General features: G+C 40.9%; 1 protein-coding gene across 1 annotated transcript in view; it reads right to left on the bottom strand.

Moving 5' to 3' along the window:
• LOC129550392 (neuronal acetylcholine receptor subunit alpha-7) overlaps nucleotides 1-19,469 on the bottom strand; it is a 145,887-nt gene that overhangs the window by 93,548 nt on the left and 32,870 nt on the right. The gene's annotated exons all lie outside the window — the stretch shown is intronic.

Raw genomic sequence — 19,469 nt, 5'->3', positions numbered from 1 at the left:
ATTCTCACCTAATAATGGGAACTAGAGGAAGAGTTCCCAAATTTAACTGAATACATCATTGTTCTGTTTGAGTGTTTTGCAGTGAGCCTGTATCACCTTTATAATCAAGAGGGAGGGATATATAAAGATAGCACCTGTGAAACCAAACAAGCCCATGGCCCTAGGTCTCACAGCTCATGCAGAAGTTGAGACCCAGACCCTTACCAGTTTAGCTGAACACCTGTGTTTCAGCCACCAGGCAACTCTGCTCCCAATGTTCTTCCTAACAAGAAACACTTTGGTGATGGTTACAGTAAATGGTTCCCTTTGATTTCTGTACATCACAGAAATTCTCAAAGTGTAGACTGGAAACCTCTGAGTTTCTGAGATGCTTTCAGAGGATTAGTGAAGCCACAATTTTTCACAACCATCAGAAGTTATTAGCCTGTTTCGCCCTCATCCCATGAGCAGTTGGTAGAGCTCTGCAGAGCCACGTGACATACAATGCAGCAGACTGACTGCAGAAGCAGATCAGAAAATCCACTCTTCTGTAAAGCTGGGCCTTCAGGAGATTTGCAAAAAATATGAAACAATGCCACCCTTCTCAATAAATGTGTTTTGCTTGAGAATATAGTTATTCTTCTTAAAATATTAGTTATGATTACAAGGTACAGGTTTACGATAATTTTAAATTGATTCATGGACTTGAAAATGTTTTCTTAGTTTTTATTTCAAACATGGTAACAAATATTGATAGATATAACACATGTAAACAAACAAACAAACAAAAATAAATGGGAAGAGAGAGAATTTGCAATAACTTTTATGAGAGGAGAGGGGTCCTGAAGCTCAGAAGTTTGAAAGTCACTGGTGCAGGTCTGGTGTTCTTCATACATCCTGGTTCTTGGACCCAAGGGCCTGGTGCCATCTCAGTGCTCATTTGCAGGTTGCCTAGGTCTGTATCTTGGGGGTTCAGTGTGAAAGGCCTGCCCCAACCTCCCCAGGGAGGGATGAGGGGTTCAGGGGTGCACTTTTAACTAGGACTGAAAGACATTCTTTCTGCTACTGTTAGAGGAACAGCCTAGGACTCAAATCTAGAGGAATGAAGCCTAAGAAATGGAGAAGGAGAGCAGAACCAGAAAAGCAGCTCCATCTTGAGTCAGCAGAGCTGGAAAGTGGAGGAAGGGGTAGAGGGGCTGGGGGATTATGGGTTCAGAGGAGAGAGGGGGAGAGAGGCAGACTCTGGTCACTAGAACCCTTGTGTGGAACTTGCAGGAAGGGAAGGAAAGGAGATGATATACATAAAAGAAGGCAGGAGCCAGAATTGAAAGCAGTAATGTTTTTTGTTGTTGATATTATTTGACATATATAATATTTCCACAAGCAATGTAGATTAATTGGCTTAATAAATTAAGAAAAAGTAAAAATCACATAAAAGGAAAGAATAATACAGAAAAAAGTTTATACCATTATACCACAGAAAATTAAAAATTATGAGTAAACATACCCTCGTAAGGCATGGGCAAGATTAAAAACAAAAATTGGAATGACAGATTCATAAATACAGTTTGGAAGTGAATGAATCAGTGAATACACAAATAACTTAAAATAGCAAATACAAGAAAGAAAAGGCAAACAGATGAACACAAAAAATACAAAGTTTAATCTGGAAAAAAGCCAAGTTAAGACAATCATGCTTCCTGTGAGTTCTTTCTACTATATAACTCAATAAAACCTTGGATCAAATTAAACATGATTTCAAAGATGATACTATAAAAGACCTGAATGAAATAAAAGTGAGACTGAAGAGCTAAACAAATAAACTGAGAGCCAAAACAACACAGTTACATGGCTAATGAATTAGAACCAGGAAGGAACAAAACAGACCCAGCTGAAAAGTGAGTTAATGGCATGAAAGCAAGGCATGAAATAACCACAGTGTGTGCAGAGGAAAAACACAGAGATTAATTAGGAAAGAGGACACAGAGGGGCCAAAAGGAAAACACAACTTGAGCTGAAATGGAGAACACGCATGTGGGAAGCAGAAAGTGTACCAGGAGCATACACAGGAGACGTAATTCTGGTTCTAGCAAAACAGCCGAATCCAGGACCTGAACACTGTCCTGCTACCAAACACCTAGAGATGCTAGAGGAAATTACACAAATATCTTTTTAAATGTAAACAGAAACAAAAAAAGGATAGAGATCTTCAAAAACAAAAAATCCAAGAAGGAACTGAAAATGACACTGTTAGTGCATAAGCTGGTGTAGGGAAAGTGGTGGCCAGTTATATTCATAGAGCTTGAACAAAGCCTCCGTGGGACTGAACGCTAAACTCCCACTCCACAGGTGAGGGGAGCTAATCCCATACCCATTCATCCAGTCACGGGACACAAAGATCTTGAAGAGCCAGATCTTTCCACTGCCAGAAGGAAACACAGGCAAGTCTGTCTCAGTCTGGTCTGACAGTGGAGGAGAAAAGGCAGCACTGAGGGCTTCCCTGGTAGCTCAGCTGGTAAAGAATCCATCTGCAATGCAGGAGACCCAGGTTTGACCCTGGGATGGAACGATCCCCTGGAGAAGTAATAGGCTACCCATTCCAGTATTCTTGAGCTTCCCAGGTGGCTCAGCTGGTAAAGAATCCAACTGTAACGTGGGAGACCTGGGTTTAATCCCTAGGTTGGGAAGATTCCCTGGAAAAGGGAACAGCTACCCACTCCAGTATTCTGACCTGGAAAATTCCATGGACTATTCTATGGAAGTGCAAGGAGTCAGACATGACTGAGCAACTTTCACTTTCATTTTTTATAATTCCTCGGAAAGTGTAGGTCTTCTTTCAGAAGGAAAATTCAAATATAAACAATCCACAATGCCTGGGGACTCTGCAAACTAAGAAAGTAGCATACAAGTTGTTCCACAGCAGTAAAACTTGAGGTACCAGACAAAAGTAGATAAAATAAACACCTAAGCAAAAAAAAAAAAAGGCAAAAAAAAGTGTTTAGAAACCACAACCATGATCATGTCCTCCTGATACAAAATATAAAATATGTAAGTGAAAAATCTCCCATGACCAAGAGACAGAAAACCAAGTCAGCAGGAACAAATTGCCCAAAATTCAGACTAGAGAAATATCAGAGGGAAAATACTGAATATATATGTTTAAAAATGATAAAATACATAAAGATAACAAAAGCACAAGAGAAGAAAAAGATATTCAGGGATAAAACAAGACAAAACAAAAGCATAAGTTTTGCAAAGTGAAAAATGTAGTCACTGAAATAAACACTCAGGATAAGTTACAGACTAAAAAGACCTGAAACAATAATTAGTAAAATGAAGACAGACCTGAACAGGTGGCCTAAAATACATGATGACATGAATGCTTAAAAGACATGAAAGATGAAATGAAAATACCTAATACACATCTAGAAAAGCTTCAGAAAGAGAAAGTTTAAAGAGATAATGACTGAGAAATTACCAAAACTGCTGCACTAACTCTCAGTTTAAGAAATTTTGACAAGTTCCTCCAGAAGATAAGTACGACTCAAAATCTAATCAAGGTTTAATCATTTTTTTCAGCTCCGCGAGAGACGCCGGCTCCGGCGCAACCAACCAGGCGCAGAAGCGTGGCCAGAGGGAGCTAACCCATGCCCAAGGTAAGGTACAGCGGCTGCGCTTTGCTGGAGCAGCTGTGAAGAGATATTCCACGATCAAGGTAAGAGAAACCCAAATAAGACGGTAGGTATTACAAGGGGGCATCAGAGGGCAGACACACTGAAATCATAATAACAGAAAACTAGTTGATTTGATCACATGGACCACAGTTCACTTCAGTTCAGTCGCTCAGTCATGTCTGACTCTTTGCGACCCCATGAATCACAGCACGCCAGGCCTCCCTGTCCATCACCAACTTCCGAAGTTCACTCAAACTCATGTCCATCGAGTCAGTGATGCCATCCAGCCATCTCATTCTCGGTCGTCCCCTTCTCCTCCCGCCCCCAACCCCTCACAGCATCACAGTCTTTTCCAGTGAGTCAACTCGTCGCATGAGGTGGCCAAAGTATTGGAGTTTCAGCTTTAGCATCAGTCCTTCCAATGAACATCCAGGATTGATCTCTAGGATGGACTGGTTGGATCTCCTTGCAGTCCAAGGGACTCTCAAGAGTCTTCTCCAGCACCACAGTTCAAAAGCATCAATTCTTCGGCGATCAGCTTTCTTCACAGTCCAACTCTCACATCCATACATCACCACGGGAAAAACCATAGCCTTGACTAGACAGATGTAGGTTGGCAAAGTAATGTCTCTGCTTTTTAATATGCTATCTAATTGGTCATAACTTTCCTTCCAAGGAATAAGCATCTTTTAATTTCATGGCTGCAATCAGCATCCACAGTGATTCTGGAGCCCCCAAAAATAAAGTCTGACACTGCTTCCACTGTTTCCCCATCTCTTTCCCATGACGTGATGGCACCAGATGTCATGATCTTAGTTTTCTGAATGTTGAGCTTCAAGCCAATTTTTTCACTCTCCTCTTTCACTTTCATCAAGAGGCTTTTTAGTTCCTCTTCACTTTCTGCCATAAGGGTGGTGTCGTCTGCATATCTGAAGTTATTGATATTTCTCCCAGCAATCTTGATTACAGCTTGTGCTTCTTCCAGCCCAGCGTTTCTCATGATGTACTCTACATATCAGTTAAATAAGCAGGGTGATAATATACAACCTTGACGTACTCCTTTTCCTATTTGGAACCAGTCTGTTGTTCCATATCCAGTTCTAACTGTTGCTTCCTGACCTGCATACAGGTTTCTCAAGAGGCAGGTCAGGTGGTCTGGGATTCCAATCTCTTTCAGAATGTTCCACAGTTTATTGTGATCCACACAGTCAAAGGCTTTGGCATAGTCGATGAAGCAGAAATAGATGTTTTTCTGGAACTCTCTTGCTTTCTCCATGACCCAGTGGATGTTGGCAATTTGATCTCTGGTTCCTCTGCCTTTTCTAAAACCTGCTTGAACATCTGGAAGTTCATGGCTCACATATTGCTGAAGCCTGGCTTGGAGAATTTTGAGCATGACTTTATTTATTTATTTTCTTGTTTAATTTTTTTTTTTATTGGAGGCTAATTATTTTACAATATTATATTGGTTGGTTTTGCCGTACAATGACATGAATCCGCCCCAGGTGTATATGAGTTCCCCTTTCTGAACCCTCCTCCCACCTCCCACCTCTCCTTATCCTCCCTCTGGGTCATCCCCGCACACCAGCACCGAGCATCATGTATCATGCATCGACCCTGAACTGGTGATTTGTTTCACATATGATAATATACATGTTTCAATGCCATTCTCCCAAAATATCCCACCCTCACCCTCTCCCACAGAGTCCCAAAGACTGTTCTATACATCTGTGTCTCTTTTGTTGTCTCGTATACGGGGTTATCATTTCCATCTTTCTAAATTCCATATATGTGCATTAGTATACTGTATTGGTGTTTTTCTTTCTGGCTTACTTCACTATGTATAATAGGCTCCAGTTTCATCCACCTCATTAGAACTGATTCAAATGCATTCTTTTTAATGGCTGAGTAATACTCCATTGTGTATATGTACCAAAGCTTTCTTATCCATTCGTCTGCAGATGGACATCTAGGTTGCTTCCATGTCCTCACTATTATAAACAGTGCTGCAATGAACATTGGAGTACATATGTCTCTTTCAATTCTGGTTTCCTCGGTGTGTATGCCCAGGAATGCCATTGCTGGATCATATGGCATGACTTTACTAGCGTGTGAGATGAGTGCAATTGTGCGGTAGTTTGAGCATTCTTTGGCATTGCTTTTCTTTGGGATTGGGATGAAGACTGACCTTTTCCAGTCCTGTGGCCACTGCTGAGTTTTCCAAATTTGCTGGCATATTGAGTGCAGCACTTTCACAGCATCATCTTTCAGGATTTGAAATAGTTCAACTGGAAGCCTTGTCTAACTCAATGAAACCAAGCCATGCCATGTGGGGCCACACAAGACAGACGGGTCATGGTGGAGAGGTCTGACAGAATGTGGCCCACTGGAGAGGGGAATGGCAAACCACTTCAGTATACTTGCCTTGAGAACCCCATGAACAGTATCAAAAGACAAAATGATAGGATACTGAATGAGGAATTCCCCAGGTCAGCAGGTGCCCAGTATGCTGCTGGAGAACAGTGGAGAAATAACCCCAGAAAGAATGAAGGGATGGAGCCAAAGCAAAACCAATACCAAGTTGTGGATGTGACTGGTGATAGAAGCAAGGTCTGGTGCTGTAAAGAGCAATATTGCATGCTGCTGCTAAGTCACTTTAGTCGTGTCTGACTCTGTGCGACCCCACAGACGGAAGCCCACCAGGCTCCCCGTCCCTGGGATTCTCCAGGCAAGAACACTGGAGTGGGTTGCCATTTCCTTCTCCAATGTGTGAAAGTGAAAAGTGAAAGTGAAGTCACTCAGTCGTGTCCGACCCTTAGCGACCCCACGGACTGCAGCCTACCAGGCTCCTCCATCCATGGGATTTTCTAGGCAACAGTACTGGAGTGGCTTGCCATTGCCTTCTCCAGCAATATTGCATAGGAACCTGGAATGTTAGGTCCATGAATCAAGGCAAATTGGAAGTGGTCAAACAGGAGATGGCAAGAGTGAACGTAGACATTCTAGGAATCAGTGAACTAAAATGGAGTGGAATGGGTGAATTTAACTCAGATGACCATTATATCTACTACTGTGGGCAGGAATCCCTTAGAAGAAATGGAGTAGCCATCATGGTCAACAAAAGAGTCCGAAATGTGGTACTTGGATGCAATCTTAAAAACGACAGAATGATTTCTGTTTGTTTCCAAGGCAAACCATTCAATATTACAGTAATCCAAGCCTATGCCCCAACCAGTAATGCTGAAGAAGCTGAAGTTGAACGGTTCTATGAAGACCTACAAGACCTTTTAGAACTAAAACCCAAAAAAGATGTCCTTTTCATTATAGGGGACTGGAATCCAAAAGTAGGAAGTGAGGAAACACCTGGAGTAACAGGCAGATTTGGCCTTGGAGCACGGAATGAAGCAGGGCAAAGGCTAATAGAGTTTTGCCAAGAGAACGCACTGGTCATAGTAAACAATCTCTTCCAACAACACAAGAGAAGACTCTACACATGGATATCACCAGATGGTCAACACCGAAATCAGATTGATTATATTCTTTGCAGCCAAAGATGGAGAAGCTGTATACAGTTAGCTAAAAAAAGACCAGGAGCTGACTGGGGCTCACATCATGAGTTCCGTATTGCCAAATTCAGACTTAAATTGAAGAAAGTAGGGAAAACCACTAGACCATTCAGGTATGACCTAAATCAAATCCCTTATGATTATACAGTGGAACTGAGAAATAGATTCAAGGGACTAGATCTGATAGATAGAGTGCCTGATGAACTCTGGACGGAGGTTCGTGACATTGTACAGGAGACAGGGACCAAGACCATCCCCATGGAAAAGAAATGCAAAAAAGCAAAATGGCTGTCTGAGGAGACCTTACAAATAGCTGAGAAAAGAAGAGAAGCGAAAAGCAAAGGAGAAAAGGAAAGTATAAACATCTGAATGCAGAGTTCCAAAGAATAGCAAGGAGAGATAAAAAAGCCCTCCTCAGTGATCAATGCAAAGAAATAGAGGAAAACAACAGAATAGGAAAGACAAGAGATCTCTTCAAGAAAATTAGAGATACCAAGGGAACATTTCATGCAAAGATGGGCTTGATAAAGGACAGAAATGGTATGGATCTAACAGAAGCAGAAGATAATAAGGAGAGGTGGCAAGAATACACAGAAGAACTGTACAAAAAAGATCTTTCACGACCAAGATAATCACGATGGCGTGATCACTCACCTGGAGCCAGACACCTTGGAATGTGAAGACAAGTGGGCCTTAGAGAGCATCACTACGAACAAAGCTAGTGGAGGTGATGGAATTCCAATTGAGCTATTTCAAATCCTGAAAGATGATTCTGTGAAAGTGCTCCACGCAATATGCCAGCAAATTTGGAAAACTGAGCAGTGGCCACAGGACTGGAAAAGGTCAGTCTTCATTCCAATCCCAAAGAAAGGCAATGCCAAAGAATGCTCAAACTACCCCACAATTGCACTCATCTCACACGCTAGTAAAGTCATGCTCAAAATTCTCCAAGCTAGGCTTCAGCAATATGTGAGCCATGAACTTCCAGATGTTCAAGTAGGTTTGAGGAACCAGAAATCAAATTGCCAACGTCTGCTGGATCATGGAGAAAGCAAGAGAGTTCCAGAAAAACATCTATTTCTGCTTCATCGACTATGCCAAAGCCTTTGACTGTGTGGATCACAATAAACTGTGGAACATTCTGAAAGAGATGAGAATACCAGACCACCTGACCTGCCTCTTGAGAAACCTGTATGCAGGTCAGGAAGCAACAGTTAGAACTGGATATGGAACAACAGACTGGTTCCAGATAGGAAAAGCAGTACCTCAAGGCTGTATATTGTCACCCTGCTTATTTAACTTATATGCAGAGTACATCATGAGGAACGCTGGGCTGGAAGAAGCACAAGCTGGAATCAAGATTGCCGGGAGAAATTCAATAACCTCAGATATGCAGACACCACCACCCTTATGGCAGAAAGTGAGGAGGAACTAAAAAGCCTCTTGATGAAAGTGAAAGAGGAGAGTGAAAAAGTTGGCTTGAAGCTCAACATTCAGAAAACAAAGATCATGGCATCTGGTCCCATCACTTCATGGGAAATAGATGGAAAAACAGTGGAAACAGTGTCAGACTTTATTTCTTTGTGCTCCAAAATCACTGCAGATGCTGATGCAGTCATGAAATTAAAAGACACTTATTCCTTGGAAGGAAAGTTATGACCAACCTAGATAGCATATTAAAAAGCAGAGACATTACTTTGCCAACAAAAGTCCGTCTAGTCAAGGCTATGGTTTTTCCAGTGGTCATGTATGGATGTGAGAATTGGACTGTGAAGAAAGCTGATCGCCGAAGAATTGATGCTTTTGAACTGTGGTGCTGGAGAAGACTCTTGAGAGTCCCTTGGACTGCAAGGAGATCCAACCAGTCCATTCTAAAGGAGATCAATCCTGGGTGTTCATTGGAAGGACTGATGCTAAATAAAGCTAAACTCCAATACTTTGGCCACCTCATGCGACGAGTTGACTCACTGGAAAAGACTTTGATGCTGGGAAAGGTTGGGGGCGGGAGGAGAAGGGGATGACAGAGAATGAGATGGCTGGATGGCATCACTGACTCGATGGACACGAGTTTGAGTGAACTCCGGGAGTTGGTGATGGACAGGGAGGCCTGGCGTGCTGTGATTCATGGGGTCGCAAAGAGTCAGACACGACTGAGCAACTGAACTGAACTGAACTGATATGTAAAGAGCTTAGACTTAATCACTGCCACACTTATAGCTTCCCTGGTAGCTCAGACAGTAAAGAATATGCCTGCAGTCCAGGAGATCCGGGTTTGATCCCTGGGTTGGTAGATGCCCTGGAGAAGGAAATGGCAACCTACTCCAGTATTCTTGCCTGGAGTATTCCATGCACTGAGGAGCCTGGTGGGCTACAGTCTATGGGGTTCCAAAGACTCAGACATGACTGAGCAACTAACACTTTCACCTAACAACAACAAACAACACTGAACATACTGAAAAATCAATGACCTTAGCTGGACCCATGAGAGTTTGATACTGCAGGGTAAAGTGCCACACAGAAATCTGGAAACAGGCGAATTCAGAGAGTTACAGCCAAGATCTACTTAGTTGGAGCAGATGCCATTAGAGCCATAAACTTGCAGCAATGCCCACATGGTCATTTTGATGAGTCTGCTGAGGATGAACTTAAGTAAGAAACTCCAGGATCCCACAATCATGTGGACACCTACACTTTCATGAATTTCATCTCCAGGATCCCCATTAAGTTCTCATGATAAATGTCCAAGAAAGATCCCGAAAGATCCCCTTATAACTCTGGCATGGGGAAGGAAGAGTAACTCTTGGAAAACAGGCCACCCAGAGGCTTCACCTTAGCAAAGGCCACTCTCCAAGGTTTCCAGCACTTGGATCCCCACCTTTCCTCCCACACCAGCACTCTGTAGCCTTTCTGTTTCACTGGGGCAGGGTGGGGGAGGTTGGTAGGTAGATCATACAAGCTAAAATAAGGCAGAAACACTTGTGAAGGCCACAGCCCAGGAGCACAGGCCCACTGAAAGACTGGGATTTAATCCTAACACCACAGAATCTACAGAACACCTCCCCTCTCCCACATCTTTCCACCACACTAACCCTCCAGAAAGAGGACAGTGGGTTTCCCCAAAAGAGCTGCAGATCACCTTTGAGTAGGGGTACTGAGCAAAGATCAAAGTCAAGAGGGGAGACAAAAATAGACAATAGAAGAATCTGAAGCCTCTGGCACCAAAAGCTTCAGCAAACATTACAGCCCAACTACTAGTCAAACTAACATAAATTCTCAAATGATAGGTGTATTTATTTCAATTTCTATTATTTTATAGGACACTTCTGTTTTGTGACAGAATAGCTATAAGGCAATTAAAAATAAGAAAAAAGTCTGAAGAAACAAAGCAAGAATCATAAAAGGACTCTGATATGACACAGATGTTAAAATTATCAGACATGAAATTTAAAATAATATGATCACTGTGTTAAATGGCTCTAAAGGAGAAATAAACAACAAGCAAGAACAGATGGGTAATGTCAGCAAGAATATGGAAATTCTAAGGATGAATCTAAAGGAAATACTAGGAATTTTTTAAAAAGTAACAAAAATAAAGAATGCCTACATGAAATTTGAAAATATTTTGTCAAAAATGTACAAAATTCTATTCAATGTAAATATTTTTAAATTAAAGAAAGTCTTTGATGGGCTCATGAGTAGATTGGAGAGAGCCACAGAAATAATTAACAGGCTTGAAAATATGGCATAGAAACTTCTGAAACTAAGGGACTTTCCTGGTGGTCCAGTGGTTAAGAATGCCAACACAAGAGATATGGGTTCGATCCCTGGGTCAGGAAGATCCCCTGGAGGAGAGCATGGCAACCCCCTCAAGTGTTCTTTCCTGGAAAATCCCATGGACAGAGGAACTTGGCGTGCTGCAGTTCACAGGGTCACACAGAGTGGGACACGGCTGAAACAACTTGGCACGCGTGCATGATCTCACATTTGGTGATGAAGCTTTTGAATACAACTGCAAAGGGATGACGATCCATGTGAAAAATAAAGCTCTGGGTTGGATTTTATTAAACTTGCTCTGTGAAAGACACGGAGCAGAATGAAAAGACAAACTACATATTGGGAGACAGTCTGGCAACATACATCTCTGATAAAAAACTTGAATCTGAAACATAGGAGAAAAAGTCAACAATAAGAAAACAAACAACCTTACTAAAAAGTAGGCAAAAGATGTGAACAGACACTTAAACAAAGAGGATATACAGATGGCTAACGAGCATACAGAAAGGTTCTCAACATGCCATTAAGGAATTATAAATTAATAAACTAAATGGGAAAATAATTTGAAAGAGAATAGATACATGTACATGTGTAACTGAATCACTTTGCCATACACCTGAAACTAACACAACATTGTTAATCAACTGCACTTCAACATAAGATAAAAACTTCAAACAAAATGTGGTGAGATACTACCACGTGTCTATCAGAATGACTTAAATCTAAAAAACTGACAATACCAATTGCTAGGAGGGTGTGGAGCAGCAAGAAATCTGATTTACTGCTGGTGGAAGTGTAGACAGCACAGCCAATCTGGAAGGCAGTTTGGTAGTTTCTTACAAAACTGAACCAGGTGCCACCAGACTATCCAACAACTGCACTCCTAGATATTTAGACAATGTTTCAAAACTGATATCCACACAAAAACCTTCATGTGAATGTTTATGGCAGCTTTATTCATAAATGCCAAAACTTGGAAGCAACCCAGAAGCCCTAAAGTAGGCGAACAGACAAAACTGTGGTACCTTCATACAGTGAATTATTATTCAGGGATAAAATTAAGTGAGCTATCAACCCATGAAAGATATAGATAAACCTTAACTATATATTGCTAAATGAAAGAAGCCAGGTTGAAAAGGCTACATACTCTATGATTACAATTATAACACATTCTTAAAAAAGGCAAAACTAGGGCTGGTAAACAGATCATCAGTTGTGTGTGTGTGAGGTTATACGGATGAATAGATGCAGCACAGGGGATTTTTAGAGCAGGGGAACAATTTGGTATGATACTGCAATATGAACACAAGACATAAAGCATTTGTGAAAACCCATATAACTTTACAGCACAAAAAACAAATCTTAATGTATACAAATTTGAAAGTAAATCATTTCAGAAGTCAGAGGTTCCAAGATGGAATGCAAAAACGTGAGAAACTGATGTAAACATATTACAAAGGTAAGAGCCTCCCTGACAGAGTTGGAGTTAGATTAAACAATTCGTTTATTACCGACACCACCACACCTATGGTTTTACTATCAGGTGTATTCTTGGCAGAAGAATAAATCGGATTCAGAAGAAAAGAAAGTGATGCAAAATTTTGACTTATTGTAGTTGAAACTCCAAAAATACTTAAAGATAAATACCAATTCTTTATAGATTATTTCTGACTGTTGAGTTTATAAAGAAAAACAATTTTATTGTTTATCCGCCAACTAAAGATTTATTCTAGTTTCATACTGCATCAAATCTAAGATGCCATTCAATTGTAAGACATCTATTTTTTTTAAAGTTAAAATATGAAAAAATGCACACTTTAAAACTGATAGACCATGATGCAAACTTCATAGATAATTAAAGTTAAAGAAGATTTGTGATCAGTTCACTTTTCACTTTCACACATTGGAGAAGGAAATGGCAACCCACTCCAGTGTTCTTGCCTGGAGAATCCCAGGGACGGGGAGCCTGGTGGGCTTCTGTCTATGGGGTTGCACAGAGTCGGACACGACTGAAGTGACTTAGCAGCAGCAGAGACTTCTAATGATCCATCTTAATGTCCTTCACTTTAATGTTTGCAAAACAAACTGGGGTACAAACAGTATAAATAGGGGTTTCTCCCAGAATTAACACTGAGATTTTTATAAATTATCTGAAAAATATAAAAATGTCTAAGTTTCCGGAAACTCTTGAAGTCTTTTAAACAGAGAAGATTCATAGGAATCACCTATAGGAACATGTTGCTACACTACAAAAATGAGAGAGAAAGGAATGATCTTCATAGCAGTGATATCAGGGCATTAAGGACTTCAACTTAGGAAAAAAAAAAAAGTCAAGAGTCACTGTCAACCATTTCCAAATATCCTGGCTTCACATTACCCAGCACACCTTAATCAAGAAGGATGTGAAGAACACAATGGGACATTTCCTCTTCAAATACTTCAACAGGAACACAAAGAAAAGAAAAAGACAGGCATTTAAAGCAATCAAAGATATATTGATAGTAAAGAAGAGGCAAGATGGTGGGATTCCTGGGGGAAGACAAGTCAGTGTCCCTGGCCCCCTTCGGAGGGTCAGGAGTCAGTGGTGCTGAATGCAAGCACCCTGAGGAGTGTCTCATAGCAGCTGACCCAGAGCATCTTCCTCTCTAAGCTAATTCTGGGATCTAATACCCACTCCAGAGAATCCCTTTTATTAACAGTCTACTCTCTGCAATGCAGATAGATGAGAGAGAGGCAGAAGCATGAGGGTTATCAGCCAATATTCACCTTCTACACATCCGACTACGACCCAGGGAAGGAGCTCTGCCCACAGCCATTTGTGGCTGTTCTCATGTTACCTAGGCAGTGTTAACTCCAAACCCAGGAACACAGTGGCAGAGAAAATTGCATTTAAAGCCCTGCCCTTGTGAAACCTGGCCAGGGTCATCTTGGAAACCTGTGGGTTAAGAATACTGTCCAAATGAAAGTGTCACTGAAAGTGGGGTCCAGTCGTTTGCTGCTCAAAAGCCAATAAAGGGGCAAAGCTGGTAAGAGGAAAGTTCTGCTTTATTTTGGAGGCTGGAAACTGGGGTGGCATTAGGGGAGTGAACTCCTGTCCACAGGCCAACTCCCCCCACTAATAATCAGTAGGCAAGAGCTTTCATAGAGAGCGGGAGAGACACACAGAAACAGCACAATCAGCTCTGACAGTCATCTTAAAATTAGTCATAAGGTGGTCTGATCAGCATCATCTTGATTGTTTTAAGTACAGTTAATCTTTAGTTCAGGGTTGGTCTGTTCCCACTTCTTTGAGGCCAGTTCTAGGAACTGTGGCAGCTTATGTCATGGCTATAGTCTGGTCATCATGTAGTTAACTTCCTTCACCTGGTGGGGGTTTCAGTATCTATAAAACCACTCAAAGGACACAGCTCAGCATATTATCTATAATCCTTGAGGAGAAATGAAAAGCCCTCAAGATTGCTTGATGACTAAACTATTATTGTTTTGTCCTGTTGGACTGTTTTCCACTGCTTCTGCATTTTCTCACTTCTCTGATTAAACTAATTCTTTGGTTAAAGTTTTTACATAGACAAAGGGAAGGCTGAGGACATGGTGGGGAGGCCCATAGGGTTATGCTCCATTTCAAAAGTACTATGATGCTCTCTCAGATTCCTAGTTCACACAGTTATCACAAGGGCTCTAAGAGGTCTTGGAGAACCTGATTAAGCCTATGCTTCCCAAATGGGTTTACAGAATCCTTTCTGTTTTTTTGTGAAATCTATACATAATGAGTCCCCTATGGATCTTCAGGCTTTATTCCTTCTCTTACAGACTTGTAGAAAACTAGTGACTGATGCCCAGAAATAATCTGTCAATCCATTCTATCTAATCACCACAGAGCCTGAACAGTCAGAAAGGAAAATTCGACACTTCTTCCTTCCCCAGTCCCAAAGTCCATTTTCCGTCTAATTCAGAACATATTCAGACTCCTATTTTATAGGAAAAAATGAAAAGCTAAATAACCCAAACTCAGACTATTCACAGACCTATTTGTTTCCTCTGAGAAGTACAGTGAAGTGCCTCGGACCATAAAGCACATGACACCAATTACCAAGAAAAATGTTCCTATCACAGAATTAGGAAGGGAATTACTTCAGAACTTTTTCATAATTCAGGTGATTAAATAGCTTGGATAAAGTTCCAAAGTAATTTCTTCTTTCATAAATGACCTTTGGTTAAGTGTGAGACCCTTAATATGTCAGGGAAATTTACTTCATTATAAACTCTGGGAGAGCAGGGGCAGGCAAAAAGTGCTCATGTAAGGGGTGCCTGAGTTTATATCTGTACAACAGATACAGCTGAATCTCTATCCCACAACCCCCAACCTCTTCCCATCAGGTATCAATGGTCATAGTTCTCGATCAAAACTAATCTGCACCTACTTTTATATTCATTATCATCCAGAACAACCACCAGTCACTGTTCAGTGTAAAGTAGTAATGCATTTGCCCTAATTTGATTCCATAGATACATTATTCCAGAGGCTCAGGTTATGAAATGCCTAAAGAACTTTGGACAGAGAGGTTCATAACACTGTACAGGAGATGGTGATCAAAACCAACCCCAGGAAAAAGAAATTCAAAAAGGCAAAATGGTTGTCTGAGGAGGCCTTACAAACAGCTGAGAAAAGAAGAGAAGTAAAAGGCAAGGAGAAAAGAAAAGATACATCCATCTGAATGCAGAGTTCCAAAGAACAGCAAGGAGAGATAAGAAAGGCTTCTAAAGTGAACAATGCAAAGAAACTGAGGAAAATAATAGAATGGGAAAGATTAAGAGATCTCTTCAAGAAAATTAGAGATACCAAGGGAACATTTCATGCAAAGTTGGGCACAGTAAAGGACAGAAACGACAGTATGGACCTAACAAAAACAGAAGATATTAAGAAGAGGTGGCAAGAATACACAGAACTGTACAAAAAAGGTCTTAATGACCTGGATAACCACGATAGTGTTCATTCACCTAGAGCCAGACATCCTGGAGTGTGAAGTCAAGTGAGCCTTAGGAAGCTCAAACAAGCTCACTACAAACAAAGCTAATAGAGGTTATGTAATTCCAGCTGAGCTATTTCAAATCCTAAATGATGATGCTGTTAAATGCTGCACTCAATACGCCAACAAATTTGGAAAACACAGCAGTGGCCATAGGACTGGAAAAGGTCAGTTTTCATTCCAATCCCAAAGAAAGGCAACACCAAAGGATGCTCAACTGCCACACAACTGCACTCATTTCACATGCTAACTAAGTAATGCTGAAAATCCTTCAAGCTAGGCTTCAATGATACGTGAACTGAGAACTTCCAGATGTACAAGATGGATTTAGAAAAGGAAGAGGAACCAGCAATCAAATTGCCAACATCTGTTGGATCATAGAAAAAGCAAGGGAATTCCAGGAAAACATCTACTTCTGCTTCCTTGCGGAGAAGGCAAGGGCAGCCCACTCCAGTACTCTTGCCTGGAAAATCCCATGGACGGAGAAGCCTGGTAGGCTGCAGTCCATGGGGTCGCTATGAGTCGGACACAACTGAGCGACTTCACTTTCACTTTTCACTTTCATGCATTGGAGAAGGAAATGGCAACCCAAACAGTATTCTTGCCTGGAGAATCCCAGGGATGGGGGAGCCTGGTGGGCTGCCGTCTATGGGGTTGCACAGAGTCAGACACGACTGAAGCAACTTAGCAGCAGCAGCAGCTGCTTCACTGACAATGCTAAAGGCCTTGACTGTGTGGATCATAACAAACTGTAAAATTCTTAAACAGATGGGCATACAGGCCACCTAACCTGTCTCCTGTGAAACCTGTATGCAGGTCAAGAAGCAACAGTTAGAACCTTATATGGAGCAACTGACTGGTTCCAAATTGGGAAAGGAGTACATCAAGGCTGTACACATTTACCCTGCTTATTTACCCTCTATGCAGAGTATATCATGCAAAATGCCAGGCTAGAAGAATTACAAGCTGGAATCAAGATTGTGAGAGAAATATCAATAACCTCAGATATGCAGATGACACCACCCTAGTGGCAGAAAGTGAAGAGGAATTAAAGAGCCTCTTGATGAAGGTGGAAGAGGAGAGTGAAAAAGAGGGCTTAAAACTCAACATTCAAAAAACAAAGATCATGGCATCCGGTCCCATCACTTCATGGCAAATAGATGGGGAAAAAGTGACAGACTTTCTTGGGCTCCAGAATCACTGCAGAGGGTAACTGCAGCCATGAAATTAAAAGATGCTTGCTCCTTGGAAGAAAACCTATGACAAACCTAGACAGTGTATTAAAAAGCACAGACATCACTTTGCCAACAAAGTCTGTTAAATCAAAGCTATGGTTTTTCCAGTAGTCATGTATGGATGTGAGAGCTGGACCATAAAGAAGGCTAAGTGCCGAAGAACTGATGCTTTTGAACTGAGATGCTGGGGAAGATTCTTGAGAGTCCCTTGGACTGCAAGGAGGTCAAATCAATCAATCCTAAAGGAAATCAATCCTGAATATTCACTGGAAAGACTAAGGCTGAAGCTGAAGCTCCAATACTTTGGTCACCTGATATGAAGAGCTAACTCATTAGAAAAGACCCTGATGCTGGGAAAGATTGAAGGCAAGAGGAGAAGGGGATGACAGAGGATGTGATGGTTGGATGGCATCACCAACTTGACAGATATGAGTTTGAGCAAGCTCCAGGAGTTAGTAATGGACAGGGAAGCATGGCGTGCTGCAGTCTATGGGTTCGCAAAGATTTAGACATGACTGAACAACTGAACTGAACTGAACCTCTGCTGAGCAGCTTCATGCCCTGGGTCTCACCTACCCTTCTGCCCTTAGGAGAGTTTCCCAAGATCCCACCTAAGCTTCTTCACCAGTCATTTCTCTCTGCATCAGAATGGCACTGGGAAAGGATTTTAAGATAGTAAAGAACATACCTTCTCTCCTGGGTCTTGCAAACTGAATACAACACACTAGTAAGAATGAAAATCTTGTCCAATAAATGGATGGATAAAGAGGATAGGACTAATATTATAAAAAAATTCAATAGAAAGCACTGCTTTGGCCAGAAATAGTCAAATGAGGATCCTCAAAATATCCAACGGGAAAACAAGTGACAGAAGGGCATTCAATACATTTGTCTTCTCTCATCTCACTGGATTAATTCGAACATCACAATCATAAATAATGCACTGAACTGCCAACTGCTGCTACATTTCCACTTTTGGTTTCTTCCTCCTCTGGGTGTGGGCTCATGGATTTTTCACCACAGACAGATAGTAGAAAATGATGCTGAGAAAGCAAAAGAAATGGTTCCCACAACTGTGGACCATTTCCTTAAATCTGTATCATACAAAGGTGTGTGTATAATAAGCCAAGTCACCTGTTAGTATTTTAAAACGAAAAGCCTCAGAGCTAGTGAGGGTTTAGTGAAACTAGCATTTTCTAACACTATGAGTCAATATATAAACTAATACATACTTTCTTCATAGCAACTTTTAAGTTACTTTAGGTCAAGAAACGAAAAAATATATTAACTTTTGGGGCTACATTCTATATCTAAGAAATGATCCTAAAGGAATAATCAGACATTGGAATAAACATCAAAGTTTAAAAATGTTATAGTGCCAATTATAAAGAGCTAAGTGACAAATAATAAGCTGTGACATATCCATGAAAGGAAACACTATGAAATTATTAAAATATTTTCAAAAGAATATAGTCATGTGAATAACACAATAAAATATTAAGTGGGAGAAAAGCATCCCATAAAATTGTACTTATAGCATTAGTTAACTGTTAAGTGAAAGTTGCTCAATTGTGTCCGACTCTGCAACCCCATGGAGCCTGCCAGGCTACTCTGTCCATGGAATTCTCCAGACAAGAATACTGGAGTGGGTTGCCATTTCCTTCTCCAAGTTGATTGTTTTAAGAGTTGTTTAAATTCTGTTCTGTGATGTCATTATTTCTCATCTCCAGTCGTGAATATGGTCTGACTGATTATTTCAATACTGAACCTCTCTGTGTAAATTTTCTCTTATAGTCAACCCACTTTACTAAGAAAAATATAGGTAGGATGTAACAGTGACCTTAAGATACACATTACTATATGACTTATGATTTTAAATACATCTTGATTTCATTTTGTTTCAATACTATATATTTTTATTTATTATAGAATTTTTAAGTGATCATTTCAAGAGCAATAAGAATGTATGGGTTCCAGGCAGACAGAGTAGATACAGTTTTCCCTATCTCTGTCACTAAATACAATGAAAAACAACTAAACCCCTTAGATGGTATACATAAACCAAACATAAGAAGACTCTAAAAAGTGCAAAGGAAGCCTCAGGAGTCAAGAGACAACACCGCAGTGAACTTTCTGGATTTTCTTTTCTATTTATATGTTCCAGACTTAGAAACAAAGAAGCTGGCCACCCAGAAAGACATCAGGCGCAAACAA

Source organism: Moschus berezovskii, chromosome 21, assembly GCF_049115385.1.
Source record: "Moschus berezovskii isolate FMDL1 chromosome 21, NW_MosBer_1.0, whole genome shotgun sequence".
NCBI classification, from domain to species: domain Eukaryota; kingdom Metazoa; phylum Chordata; class Mammalia; order Artiodactyla; family Moschidae; genus Moschus; species Moschus berezovskii.
Note: the sequence above shows the minus strand (reverse complement) of the source record. Positions and strands in the feature narration are given on the sequence as shown.